This window comes from Embiotoca jacksoni, unplaced genomic scaffold (assembly GCF_022577435.1).
Source record: "Embiotoca jacksoni isolate LCO1_2020_lvr unplaced genomic scaffold, fEmbJac1.0.p SCAF_13, whole genome shotgun sequence".
Lineage (NCBI taxonomy): Eukaryota > Metazoa > Chordata > Actinopteri > Embiotocidae > Embiotoca > Embiotoca jacksoni.
In genome coordinates, this window is record NW_027185263.1 from 7,594,059 (window position 1) to 7,608,954 (window position 14,896).

The window sequence follows — 14,896 nt, forward strand, 5'->3', positions numbered from 1 at the left end:
CAGGATTTTATGGATTTTATGCTACCACATGATTGGCTGGTTTAACAATTGTGTGAATAAGTAGGGGGTCCTTGTAAAATACCAGGTGGGTGTATTTACTCCATTACAATTAAAAAATCCTACATTTAAAATGTCACTTAAAAAAAAGTATTTAAGTATTAGTCAAATCTAGGCCAACTTAAAGTATCAACAGTGAAAGTACTCATGCAGAAATATGAGAGTTATAGTCATATATATATATATATATATATATATATATATATATATATATATATATATATATATATATATATATGACTATAACTATATATATAATATTATTAGATTGTTATTAGTACTGATACTTTAATGTGTAATGAGCACTTACACTAACACTATCATGTTATAAACTTAACATATCTTTAGTAAAATGTTAATTTGTGAAAGAACTTGTAACTAAAGCTGTAATAGAGTAAAAGGTCAAATATTTCTCCATGAAATGTAGTGAATTAGACGTATAAAACACCATAAAAGATGAAGTACTGGTACGCTGAATGTAGACTTCACTGCAGTATTGAGTAAATGTATTTAGTTGCAATCCAACACTGAAAAATCTGATGCATCATTCTAGATTAACTACTCAAAAACTGAAGTTGGCTCCACTTGTACTCGTTATAATACATCATATAGCTATTATTAATATGAATTATTATAATATTAATATTACTGCATGTCCAAAAACAATCCCCATTAAAAAAAAAAAGTCCTAACACTGAAACAGGCATTCCTGTATGATGAATTATTTGTAAATTTTGACTCTTCATTTCGCTGAGCATCGAGCCTTTCCTACCAGGACGGTCGTTTTAAAGTTGCCGTTATCTTGTGCCTTTCAGACTTCATTATAAATCTGTGTAAGCGATGGAGCAGTTTGTGATTGGATCTGTGTTCTGTTTAATCTTGTTGCACACGTGCAGCATGATGAAATGATGGTGTATATTAAAATAAAACTGGGCTGTCATTGAACTTCCTGCAGTGAACTGTAACTGTAGACTAGTTCATTTAAATAACAGGTGGCTGTGGATACCATGAAGATGTGTTTCACGGAGTATCGTGAATTAGGAAACTTGGTTTGAGAAAATCGTTACACATTAACTTCTGGATAGATTTTAACACAATAAGCCTTTGTTTTATTCACGGCATGGAAAATCCAATCAATGGTAATTCACCACGAGGTTGCAACAACCCCATTGACTTTATGTGCTTCACTGTCCTGCAGTGAAATCAGGCTCTCTGACGCCCTCAGCCGTGTTGCAACCTCAGTTCTGCAGACTACTACGTCCTCTGGTGGTGATTTTGAGAGACTGCAACAAGACCCTGAAGCTGTAGGACTCAACTGTCGCCTTATCTTGCTTTACAAATCCCAATTTATAAATCGAAAATATAATTTCTTGTCACTACAAACCACTATAGCACATTCAGATTTATTATGAAAAGTAGCCGAATGCACTGCTCATGTCCTCCAATCAGATTTATATCAGGAGGACCGGTGAAGACTTACCTTGATGTAACCATGTAATGTTTAAGATTTTTTTTTCAGCTGACCATCTCCTCTGACTGTTTTCCTTATTAAACTTTCAGATTACAGTAATAAAGCAACACTTTAAGCTGCAGCTAAAGCTAAATGAAGTAAATATTTTTAATCTCTAAACATTTTAACCTTCTGTAAATCATCCCAGTCCCTCCCCCCAGTTGGATAATCGTGACTTCACCAGTGAACATGCTGTGAAGGAATTCCTTCACAGCCGGTGATGCCTTCAGGCCCTGAAGAACAGACGTTAGGTAAGTTGTATTTTGTTTTCCTTCTGGTTTATATGCAACAGCAGTCTAACTGGGCACACACAGTCCTGACTAAATTCCAGTTTGTTGACTTGTTAACGTGAGAGGAGACTTCCAGAGAGCAAAGACCATGAAGTATACCTGAGACCAATTTACTTTGTCAATTTGACTCTTGAAGAACATCTGAATTCACTCTGATCTTTCCTGCCCTGCGTTAATGTGATCACCAGATACTTAAAAGTTAAAAGTGATTAGGCGTGACACATTTTTGAGTGCTATTGTGAGTGTGTTATTCTTGGTCTTCAGTGCTGCTGGTATGCGTTTTATTGTCTGTAGCATGAGGTTCACAACAATAAAGCTCAAATCTGGGAACATATTTAGTTCTTTATTGTAAGAAAAAGAAACACAATCAGACAGTATTTAGGCAAGTATTTGTGAGATAAAGACAACATGCGAGACCCTAAAATGCATATTCTAAAGTGAAATAAGACATTAATGTGATGAACACAGGGAAATAAAACAGTGGTGGCTCAAATCTGGCAGGTTATAAAACTCCAGTCTGACTACAGAGTGTGAAACGCCGTCTTCCTCAGTTTCATTCCCACCGCCCTTCATCCGCTTCCTTTTCTTGAGTCATCCGGGGCAGGGCTGACCAGAGCAGTTCTTCAGCTGGCAGCTTTAGCATGTGTACAGGAACATAAAGCTTGCCAGTGAAGAACTGCTGTGTGTCAGCCATTTGGAGCCATGGGTTAGGGAGCGCTGGGAGTCAGCCAGCGAGCGTGAGAGTTCAGAACAGGCAGCCTGGAGTGACGCACAGGCACAAACAGTGACTCCATCTCCTGCGTCTTCTTCTGCTTTAGGTGCGCGTATTTCTGCAGAAAGAGAAGAAGAGGTTGTTTAACTTCCCCTGTAAACTCCCCACTCCAGCAGCGTGGGCATGAGGTGGCCGGCAGCCAGTCACACACGTACAGTAAGTGGGTGCGATCAGCTGTGAGTAAGTGGGTGAAATGAGCCGATATGTTGAACGCCTGGGGAGATGCACACAAGATCCTGCATCAGATTACCGGGAGGGACACTCGGCTCTGCCTCTGCATGTTGTACGGTGCCAGTAAGAAATACTTCGATACTTTTTTCTTAGTTATGATGCTGAAAATCACAGACCGGCCTCTTGAAAAAAAAAAAAAAAAATTGTCAGTTACCGTGGTTACAAAGGATGAGCTAGAGGCGATGAAGAGGAGTAGACCGTCTCTACATGAAGGCAGAGATCCTGTAATCCCTTTAGAAGCCCAGAGAACTATTTGTTTGTGAAGTCTTAAATGTTTAGGAGTTTTCCAGAAAGAAAACTTGTGGCTCCACTGCAGCTATTTCAACACACTCAGTTGGACAGTAAGTAATCAGTAAGTTTACCTGTAGGACAGATAGCTAGCCGGACAGAGATGATGATTTACTCAAAATACCCACTAACTTTGTAGATCCTGACTTTTCCTCTAACACCACTGTCATTGTACTTTTGGATGGAATATCTCAACAACGTTTTTTTTTTTTTTATAACTAACTAATGTGATTCCCATAGTAGAAACTTTAACGCACGACATGGCCGAAGTCATTATTTTAACACAAACCATCCTCTTTCCATCACCAAGTGTTTTTTGTGCCTAAAACCAAACCAGGAGCGCTAATTTTGGAAACGCTTCTGTGGTTCGTATTTTAAGGTCGGAACAACCAACCTACATGGTCATATTGTTAGTCATGATCAAAAACGTGTGACTCTATCTTGAATGTCACTCCAACACAGACCTTGAAGTGTGTATATTGTCTGGAGCTGATTTAAGGAAGTAAATCTGAAAATAAATATAGTTTACCCACTGAGGTTAAATATGCTGAAAGTTTGGATTTTTATTTTTTTTTTTTTTTTTTTTTTTTTACCACAAACAGACACGGTTAAAGCAGGTCAGCTCTTTACTTATCTTCACAGAACGTAATCTTGTGTTGATATTAAGATATTGAAGACATCTTCCACTTCTCTGGTTGACGATGAATAACACATGCTGTACATTCCTGCAGCAAAGAAAGCCAGAATAATCTCAGGTATTTGAGAGCCGTGTGGACTGAGTGCAGTTGGGGGGGGGGGGGATTTATGAAAATGTCGACAGGACTTGTGAGACAACACTGCTACTGGGAGAAATAATTTTGTCTCGCAATAAGTTTGGTTTCACTTTTGCATCAACCTGGACGCACCAGGGCGTCCTATCTATTCCGACATATAACTTTGACAGTTAATATGGAAAATACTCGGGGTGTGCCGTGAAACACCTGTCATGAGTGGGTGAGTCAGCAGAGGCTCGGACTGCCTGTTCTGACTTGTGACTGATGTACAAGTCTCCAGAATCAAATCTACTCCTCTTATTTAAAACCACTTGAAGAAATCTGTTACTGCTGTGCCACATTTTTCACTTGAACCTCGGTCAAATCAAAGTCCAATAAACCTTCAGAAATCAGGCGTTGATTTCTTAAAACAGCGAGTCATGTAACGGATTTCTGGACTCCAAAATGGCGTCCGTTAATTCCAGTAAAAGTTGCTCTCCTGCTCTGCCTGCAGGACTTCCACCTCTCCTTCGTTCCCAGAGTCTGCAGTCAGAGCTGAGGCTGGTTAGCTCGGCCCGTTTAAACCAGCCGTGCTCTCTGTCTCTCGCAGGATCCAGTCTTCGGTTTGTTTGAAATTTTTGCTGCTTTAACTGCTAATACAGCCGACACTTCAAACTCATCTTTTTGTAAACACAAAAATGTGGCTGAGGTCACACACACACACACACACACACACACACACTTTGTGATGGCTGCAGTCCATGCGACAAAAAAAAAAAAAAAAAAGTTTTCCGTCTTCCTGGTTTGCTTCCACTTTGTGTGGCCCACTGCACTGGCATCCTCTGGACTTCACATTGAGATGTCGTGCCCATAGAGATGGACTTTCTAGGCTCTTGAAAAGATTTGCAAATAATGGGATTCATTTTACAAAAAGACAGAAATGTGCTTTTTGTGCCACTTTAAGTGTCCGGGCATCAGTTTAAAATCATGTATCGTTTAAAATGGTGGCCCATGGAGGAGACGCTTAATGAGCTACTTTTAAAAGGACTTTTTTTTTGGCGCAGTTGACCACCGGGAAACAAGACCGAGGGTGCTTTCACACTTGGTACTCCTTATCGTACTCATGTACGTGTTTGAGCCCAAAGTCCAATAGCCCAAGTTTGATAAGTGAAAATATTTCACATCTAGCTGTTCCAAATTCAGGGTGTGGACCGCTGTTGAAATTACAACGTCGTCAATTCTCTTCTATCTCACGTTTTCAAATCTAAAAAAAAGCAGTTCTGCACCGCCTCACTTCCGAGAAACCTGCATAGGCCCGCTTCTTTGCATGACAGACGAAGTTTATAATTGATTGTCCTCTTTATTGTCTGTGCATCCAAAACAAAATCAGCAGCAACGTGAATACTCCGTTGTGCAGTTAGCTGAAGGAACTGTATCAATTGGTTTTGCTTGTTAACCGTGTATAACAAGTGTCGTGTGGATAATGTCGTAAGTGCACTCGATTAGGCAAATTAACGCGACGTTGAATGTTGCCAGCAAGGGGAGCTGGGAGTGCGTCGGTCGTACTCGGGCGTCGGACAGATTGATCATACCTCACTGGGAGCTTTTCCAAGTCCACAGCAAAGCCTTAGAAACAGCGCTGGGTTGTGTGGCGATTTTGGTCGTAGTGGCCAAACTGAGTTACTACAACTTCCGTGTTCATCCCATGATGCACGCTGGCACAATGTGCATTTTGTCGCACACAGAGCGTTACAACCAGACAAAATTACTTTTTTTTTTTTTTTTTTTTTTTTAACTCTTTTTTTTTATAATCAGAATTTGATCCATTCAGTCAAATAACATTTGGAAAGTCTAAGAGCCTGTTGTGAGTGCATATGTTCTTGCTTGACTGGGAAGGACGCTCACGCGTATGCTCTGTGGGTCCAAAACTGTTGAGGCGTGCAGAATATCCAGGCATCTCAACGAGGAAACACGGAAATATTTGGGAAATTTAAGTTTTGCCAGTACATGCTACTGAGCAGATTTCATTCAAACGAATGAGGCGCCGCAGTTCCTCTTTGAGGTGGAAATTAGCTTAATGCTAATGTCACCGTTCATGGCAATCCATCTTCCAGTGATATTATTGGCTGGACCAATGAGGGGGAGCGACAGGCCGACAACTTCATCTCTAGACACGTGTTACCAGCATTACAAAAAAAAAAAAAAAAAAATGGCAGCAAGACATGTCTAATCCAATTTTTTTGCAGTGTGAAACTTTCGCAAAAGAAGGCCGTCGTTCATCACATGCTATCATTACATGAGCTCAACCCTCCCACACACACACACACACACACACACACACACACACACACACACTCCTGCTAGTATTCCTCTGCATGAAGTGAGGGAGAAGGACGTGCAGTACAAGTCCTCGGGCCACCCACAGGACCACTGACAAGTCTTAACTGTTGATTATGGCTGCCACAACCTCAAACTGAAACTGAATTAGTTATTTGTTCCGTAGGGCACCACTCCCTCCACAAACAGTGACCCTGTATCTTTATGTTCACAAAGACGGCCAGTGTTGAGCCCCCCCAACTCTTTTGCTGTGCCACTCTTTCCCATATCTCCTCTTCTTCTTCTTCTTCCTCTTCCTCTTCTTTTTTTTTTTTGGTCTTTCCTGACTGTGTCCTCTCCACCCTCTCTCTCTCTCTCTCGGTCAGATCAGACTGTCCTGCATTCCTCACATTCCAGCTGCGTATGTTAGAAATTCCATCCGGCTGCTGTGGGCTGCGCAGTCTCCTCCACTCCTTCTTTTCCGTCCCTCTATTCCTCACACATCCCCTCTCTATCCCCTCTCCTCTACATCTGGTCTGCACTGGACCAGGCTTTGCAGTCAGGTTGACCCTCGCCCTTCCCCCCCTTCTCCTTCTCCTTCTCCTTCTCCTTCCCCTTCTCCTTCCCCTTCTCCTTCCCCTTCTCTTTCCCCTTCTCTTTCCCCTTCTCCTTCACCTTCCCCTTCTCCTCTGTCTGTTCTGGCCTGGTTGGAGAAAGTGAGGCCTACAGGGCCACATGACAGGCAGTGTGGAAGGCCTTGAGACAGGCTTTTATACATGGGGCAACAGTGAAGAGAGATAACGGGCAAAAAGACTGAGCTTATCTCGGGCTCTCTCTGCCACAGCACGGAGGATAAGAAAGAGGAAAGACACAGTGAGGTCGAGCGGACAGGATGTGCGTGTCCCAGAGAAACGGGGAATGATGGTGTGTAAACAGGAGGGTTTGAACGAACCGATGAGGAAGTCCTGATATTTTAGCTCTTGAAGAGATTTTTTTTTTTTCTTATTGAGCTTTAGCTACATGTAGGAGAGCAGAGTTTTGAATTTGTTGGTCTGGAGAGCTTCTAATTGTGTTTTACAGAAGAGATAGATAAAAAAAAGAAAAAAAGAAAGACATGAGCGGGTAGAAGTATCCGTTTTCTGCTGAAGGTGAAGCTACGAAAAAAAAAAGAAAAAAAAAAAAAAGTCTTTAAGACTGTGACCAGGTCGGATAGATGTGTCAGAAAAAGACAACGAGAGACCTCTCGCCAACTTCAAGCCCACTCATTTGATCTTTTTGTGTTTTGGGTCATGGTATTGTGTGCGAATACCTCATGAGGTGACGAGATAAGACGCCCAAGTCTGACTTTGGTTTTGCACCAGTGGAACCGTCAGCGATGAAAACTATGTGCCAAAAGAGATTTTACCGTTGATGCTTCAGCCCTGCCAGTGGAAACACACGGTAATTAAATGCGTGCGTGCTTTTCACATATCAATTCAGGTACATTCCTCTGCTGTGGGTGTGGCCCAGTTGGAGAGTGTTTACTGCCCCAGATTGTAGTCTGTAATATAGACTGATCATTTTAGACTGGGAATGGGGACAAAGACAAGGAAAGGGCGGTGGCTTTGGCAGCACTGATCACAGTGCAGAGAGCCTCGTTTTTACACTCTGCTGCTCGCTGGACTTTTAAAGCCGTCTCACTTTAACCCGGAGATCACGGCAAATAAGGAGCGTAGGTTGTGTTATTTGCAAGGAGGGGTAGCTGAATGCCTTTCTGAATTCAAGGCACTGCTGGGAAATGGTAATGTGCTGTATGAGGCCTGTAAGCCTGTCCTCAGGCAGTCGGTGCCATTTTGTTTAAAAGAACTGGATTTTTTTTTTTTTTTAAATGAACCTACATAACATATCTTTTCTTGCCCCATCCTCCCCTGACAAGGCATGCAATAGGAATGAAGGGTGTGACCCAAGTTGAGCAAGATGGCTTCACTTCTGCAAATGTAGGCAATAAAAACAGCTTAAGTGAGACTGCTTATTCGGCAAACAACACATGTAGACAAAACGAGTTGCCTTTTTAACTGACATCCTGTCGTTGCCATGTGATCCTCATTGACAGAGTGGTTTATGTCACACTCTGGGTTGCAATGGCACAAATGCAGCTCGTGACACAGTCTATTGCGCATTCCTACCGGCACACTGAACTCTGGCTCCGCAATTATGTAAGACGGTTCTCCACCGATGTAACACAGTGAGCTTTTCCTCCCCTTACCGTTTCTCCCGGACTTATATATATACACATTCACTTTGCTTTTAAAGATGCTTTATACAAGTGCAAAAGACTATAAAGAATAATATATATATGTATATATGAGATGAGGCGACTTGAGAGCCCAAAGCTGAACAGGAGGCCTAAACACATTGTGACATCACATGCTTTAAGAACGTTTAACTGGTCCTTATGAACATCCACAGTAGTACATTTGAGTTTATAAACTTATCTTTCATTTGAGGAATCTTCCATTTCTGCCAGGTGACTGCTGGTGTCACTGCATTTCTGAGAAATGACTCGGCCTCAGTTATGATCCTGACTTTCACCTATCCCCTACTTGAGTGCAGGCTTTTTCCTTGGCCTATTATGAACTCAGCAAATTTTAAGAGGCTTTGAATGCTGACACTTTCTGATAAGTTTGGATTATATAAATGCGTACCTCAATTTGCCTCCGCAACATCGTGCTACAGTCTATAAACCCAGCATTTGATATAAAGAATGAAAGGTTTCCTAGTTTTCAAACACAATAGATTTAAACAGATTGAGGTAAAAACAAATCTTTTTAGCGCTGATAAGACGCTGTCTGTGTGTCTTTGCAGGCTTCTCTGTTCCCTTCTGTATTCATTTAGACTTCTGAATTCACACAGATCTTCAGCTGCTGTTAGCCTTTGTGAAGTAAATGCATGTACAAATACTCCACGCAAGCACATCATCCAAATGTAAATTAAATGATTGCCGGTTGTAGTGTGGTGGCCAAATGTCAAATTTCTATGTTGCCCATAAATCCTATGAGCTCCCCTGAGTCAGTGGGCCTGGACACACAGACAGGCCTTCAGCCAGAACTCCTCTAACGTCAAATCTACATCCTGGACAATCTGTCGACGCCGAAATGTGCAGAAACCTGCCGCTGGAAAACTGAAATCAGACATGCAGGAGGTGATTTTTCTTTTACTTGGAAAGAGTCACGTAAAGGACGGTTTCCTCGTTGCCATTTTCATGCAAACTGGGTCATCAAGCCGCCACCGGCTAAATCAGGCTGACAGGATCAAGCATTTCGCCAGCAGGAACAGACAGACAGCCAGTAAGTAACGCGCCCCACCTTGACCACCGGCCGGGTCGCTCCTGCCTGCTCCAGCCCATCTGGACGGTCCAGCGGAGTTCAGGCTGCCTCGCCCACTGCTCGGCGGAGTCCTGGACCTTCACTTGGGTGTGTCGCTGCCTGTGGATTTGTTCTACGTCCACGATATAACAAGGTTTGACAGCATTTGTGGATCTGGAGCCTTTTTATCGCGGCGGCGGAGAAGGTAGCGCAGGACTTCAGCCCCTTTTACACAACTCCTGCCTCAGTCCTCCCTCCCTCTCCCTCTCCCTCTCCCTCTCTCTCTCTCTCTCTCTCTTTTTCTCTCTCTCTCTCACTCACACACACACCCAAGCGAGACACACACCCGGCTTCCCACTCCGATCAGCTGGCAGCGTAATGACGTAGGCAGCACGAGAAACGGACGTCAGAACCTGCACGGATCTGACGTAGACACGCAAGACAGCTGTGTGCGTGCCATGAGGCAGCAGATTGACCTGCTTATAAAAATTCACATATAAGGAGTTTCATTAGCAGCAGAGCTCATGATTTGTAGAGGAGAAATAACCTTTTTTCGGTGGAGGAAGTATTCGGGTTCATTGCTTTAAACCTCTACAAGTCCTACATTAGATCTTACTTTAACAAAAGCCTGTTAGCCTACTTTTACGTACGTTTATTTCATATTTTTAATCCTAAAATTCAATATAGCATTATGACCAGATCAAATGTACATTAGTGGGACTTGATCGTGAGTTTTGTGATGTAAAATGTTGTGTATTTTTGTGTTTTTGTCAGTGTTTAAATTCTTTATGGTACTAGCAATAACTCATCATCATTAGGAAAATTTAGGCTACTTAAAATATTTAAACACAAATTACTCAGTGCAGAAATATGCCCATGTAATATCACATGACCTTACATTATTCTTGTTACTACTCATGCATTGATATAAGATAAGGACTTAAATGTTGTAGTTAGTCAAGGTTTTGTAGGACTGAAACTATAATAATTATTTTCATGTTATGATCAATTTAATAACATCATTCATTTTTGTCCAAACAGCAGTCAAAATCTCCAAATTGTTGAAAATAAATACAAATTAATTTCCTCATATGGCCCAAAAAATAAGTTAAAAGGATTGAACACACATTCAATCAGAAAGAAATGTGTCAATGTTGATTTACAGTGAATGTACAGGTGTATGACATCCATATTACAAACTAAGCACACATGAAAAAGGAAACCGAAAAAAGGAAAAAAATATAGCCCACAGCGGGCTACTTGCCAAAAATAAAATCAACACGAGACACATAACGAGCTATGTTTTTCATTAGCTTCACACAGCGTAGATATTTACATCTTTAGATGTGCTACTATGTTCTTGCCTATAAATAATTATTTCTGCTCATACATATTAATGCAGCCATGTTAAGAAACCTGGATAATGCTTCAGTTTTATTTTACTGTGATTATAGTCTGGAAACCTTGTTTGCATCAACGTTCGTTTGAGACACTCTGAAGGGCCGACCAATCAGCGACCAGTGTTGATGGTTAAGTGCAATGATGTTGAAGTCGAGCGTCTTTTTCTAAATTGGTGGGAGAGTTTTGGTGCTTATGGTGGTCATTGCCAATTGGTTAAAGGCTGCTCCAACAGTTTGAAAGTTAAGGTCTACACCCATTGGGATGCAACGATTCTCTATGGAGTGTAGTGACAACACAGCAGTTGTGGCGTCATTTTGAACCCGCAACTGACTGCGTAGATGTTGTGCTATTAGTACAGCATAGAGTCTGAAAAAGGCCTTTGGAGGCCTCAGCAGGTCGAGATGAACTTGTTGCCCTCTCAAAGCTGACGCACACAAACACTCTCGCAGTGAGGACTATAAGACCTGTCTCTCTTTTTCCTGTCTCTCTCCTGTGAACCTGGGCTTGTCACTCTGCAGCTTTAAGATTGCTGCAGATTTAAAAAGCTGCTTCCTCACTGTCACCTGACGGCACTAAGCACACACAGTAACAAGGCCAAATATACTGTCTCATTCCCACCTCCCCTCCTTTTTCAGCCCCGTCTATAGCTCTTTTTCAAGATTCAAAGGTAGATTTACTTTGACCTAGCAGATATTCAATATTTTAACAGTGGTTGGATTCTTTGTGAATCCATATTTGCCGACAGTTCCCATGAGACTTTAGTGACCTACCACACAGATACAGCATAATGGTGTCTCAGTTGCTCATTGCTAGCTGGTGGCCTGTAACCTTCACAGCCTCGTCATTTGGGATTTGCATTATAATGTTAAAATATACATTATTTAGGATCATGTTTGACAATTAAGGAGAGATAATGCATTGTATTGCTCACATTATTGTTTGGTATGAGTAGCATGACCCCAGTCGTGTGCTTTTTTGCTTTCTTTCTTCTTTTTTTTTTACATTGCCTGCTGTGGGAATCTTTTGTTATGAGCTCACCACTTAAATAGCTGGCGGCTGGTTGGCGCTAAAATGTACAGCATGTGCTGAAAATATTGTATAACATTTAGTAATATCAGGTACAGCTTCAGCCCAAAGAACAAGCTGTACTCTCTGTCTGTTACTCTGTGTATTCAACACAGAATAACCTACTTCAGCTTGTAAGATGATCTAATTGCACTCTGAAAACTGCTATACATATCCAGAGTGCCTGGAAGGATGCCAGTAAGGTTAAACCCCCTGTCTGTCTGTGAGACATTTATCTGGATTGGATTCGAATATGTTTCATGCACAAATTCCTTCAAATAAACTCTAAAGCTTGTTGAGTTTTTGTTGACAATGAGCTTGCTAGCAGATGCAAATGCACGTTACTGCAGCAAAAGATATTTTTGTATAATGTTGTCCTCACCAGTTGGACAAGCAGGCGAGTCACAAACACCCCCACCCCCACCACCAGCACCACCGTTCGTGACTTGCCTGCTCATTAGAACAAGACGTTACAGAGGCATGGGTCACCACACATAAAAACAAATCACATGACCCATTAGAGGAGATTGTAGCTTGTAAGTGCATCTTTGTGTGAACACTTTAATAAACTTAGCTGTCAAAGCTGAATGTGCTTTGTGTTGCCCGGTAACTATCTATTCTGCTTGTATGTGAAATATGATTTTGTTGTTGTGGATTCCTGAAAACCAGCTCTCTCTAAAAAAAAACCCACTTCTATCACGTCTGCATCTCTGTGTGAACTTTGTCACTCCTGCGTGGATACATGCTACGTGTCTCCTCTGACTCAGCACAATGATTTATCCTCTTTCTTCCTGTAGTTCTTTCTGGAAGAGGTCAGATATGTCGGGGAAATGCAGAAGCAGGACAGACTTGTTTGAGCGCTGACACAGCCTATTCTTAGAACTGTTGTGCGTATGGTTTGATAGCAGACAGAATAGCCCACAAGGACCAAATTTAGTTACAGGAGTCTGAGTGTGTTTCATAGTTTATAAAAGATTGTGATAAATCTTATAATTAATTCAATAAGACATATGTCTGTTTGTTTCTGTGGGAACATATTTGCTGTAAGTACACTAGAGAGGAACTAATGGGGGAATGGACTCTGTGGGACAGGAACAGGATGGAAACTCTCTGTGAAATATCGTACAGAAGTTTTCTGGGGCGACATATGAAATCCCCATGCAGCAGTTTCAGAAGACATGGTTTAACAAAGAGTATCCATTTCCTTCAACGTTACAAAAATAAAAGTACTAATGATATAAATAAATATAGTTAGGTTTCCAGAGATTAAGCAGCCTGTCAGGAACAAGATGAACCAGAATTTTTCTGGAATTTAGGTGATATTTTTGCCTTTTTTCGATGTCCCTTTGATGTCCGCGGCGGAAGTTGAAAAGACATCTTCTGTTAAAGAAAGTCTCTACACTGTACCTGCTCAACACTAAACAGCACACAGCGAATGTTAGAGGCTGAAAACTGGAGCATTTAGCAGCTCAAGGGACTAAGTTTAAGATATTATGAGTTAGGAAAGATAAAAACAGAGCTGAAAGGAGAGCGCTTAAATGATTTTAATTCATTAAGTGACCAGAAACACAAATTAAATTACAAAATTTGCTGTGTCTGCTTGACATGTAAATAGACAACTGTCAAAAGGTTGTATGTCAGTGTTGTTTCCACAGTTTGTTTCTGCTGAACCCAAATGACCTAAAAACGTTATCTTTGGTTTAAGTGTGGTTGTTAACATCTACCAATGTGGCCACATGGAAAAATGGTAAATACCAAAATGTAGCACAAGAGAAGAGTCATTTAAGTCACTAAATTGACTCTGTAATGTCTTTTAAAGTCATCTGGCATTAGCCACCATATGCTTGTCATGTTATGAAGTGATGCTGTGGAAAAATCAGTATCATGGCAGTGCACTATTGCTTAAGCAGTTTATAAATATAAATACATGTGTACAATCATAATCTTCTCTTCCTTATTCTTCATTATTTTGGCTTCAGCTCAACGTTGTATATTAAATTATATTTAAATTATATTATAAATTATATTAAAGGACCATCGCCTAAACCTATACAAGTGCTTAAAATAGTTTTATTCAACAAGACTGTCTGGTTTTATCTGACCATCAAAGGATGTATTATTCAGCCAAAGTTACTGACAACAGTCAAATCAATATTTTTATGAAGTATGGCACAGTGTCAGAGGGCTTTAAAGTCCAACAACAGCTCCTAACCTACATCAGACATGTGTTTATGAAAAGTATATAGAAGGTCAAAAGAGACTTCAAATGACAAAAGACAAACACATAAAAAAAAAACAACGTTGGCAAACTTTTTGTGTCAAATCAAATTTAAAAAAAAAAAAAAATCCAATGTTACCTTAATCCCACAATAAAGAAATGTTATTGCAACTCAGTGATGCAGTGATCATGTGAGATACAAAACAAAAACAAAAACAATACTCCTTTCTATATTTTTATGCAGTGAGTGTAATTAGAATAATAATGGTATACTATAGGACCATCCTTAGATACAATTTATCCAAATCTACTTTGACGATGCAACGATATCAATATCGACCTCGTGGCGCAACGGTAGCGCGTCTGACTCCAGATCAGAAGGTTGCGTGTTCAAATCACGTCGGGGTCACACTTTTTGCGTAACTCATCCAGATTTGTTTCTCAATTGAATAATGACTGAATTGTATTTATTTATAAGGCTACTATGGGTACTTAATAAATCAATGCACAATCACACGGTATGATTTTAAACTGTTTGCAGACTAAATTTTGATTTTTTTTTTTTTAAATTAACATCGTCTTCTGTATGTTATCCCTATAAATCTGAAGCGTATTAATGTAGTGCACTGCAATATGATTTAATTTCCCAACC

General features: G+C 40.7%; 1 long non-coding RNA gene and 1 other non-coding gene across 2 annotated transcripts; one reads left to right on the forward strand and one right to left on the reverse strand.

Annotated features, from left to right (window-relative positions):
• Nucleotides 1-2,181: 2,181 nt before the first annotated feature.
• On the reverse strand, nucleotides 2,182-9,919 carry LOC138196271 (uncharacterized). The gene is made up of 2 exons (XR_011178119.1): nucleotides 9,561-9,919; nucleotides 2,182-2,687 (listed from the first exon to the last, which is right to left on the reverse strand). It is a non-coding gene; the product is annotated as an uncharacterized lncRNA (long non-coding RNA).
• Nucleotides 9,920-14,581: 4,662 nt separating this feature from the next.
• trnaw-cca (transfer RNA tryptophan (anticodon CCA)) lies at nucleotides 14,582-14,653 on the forward strand. The gene has a single exon. It is a non-coding gene; the product is annotated as a tRNA-Trp (tRNA).
• Nucleotides 14,654-14,896: the final 243 nt, after the last annotated feature.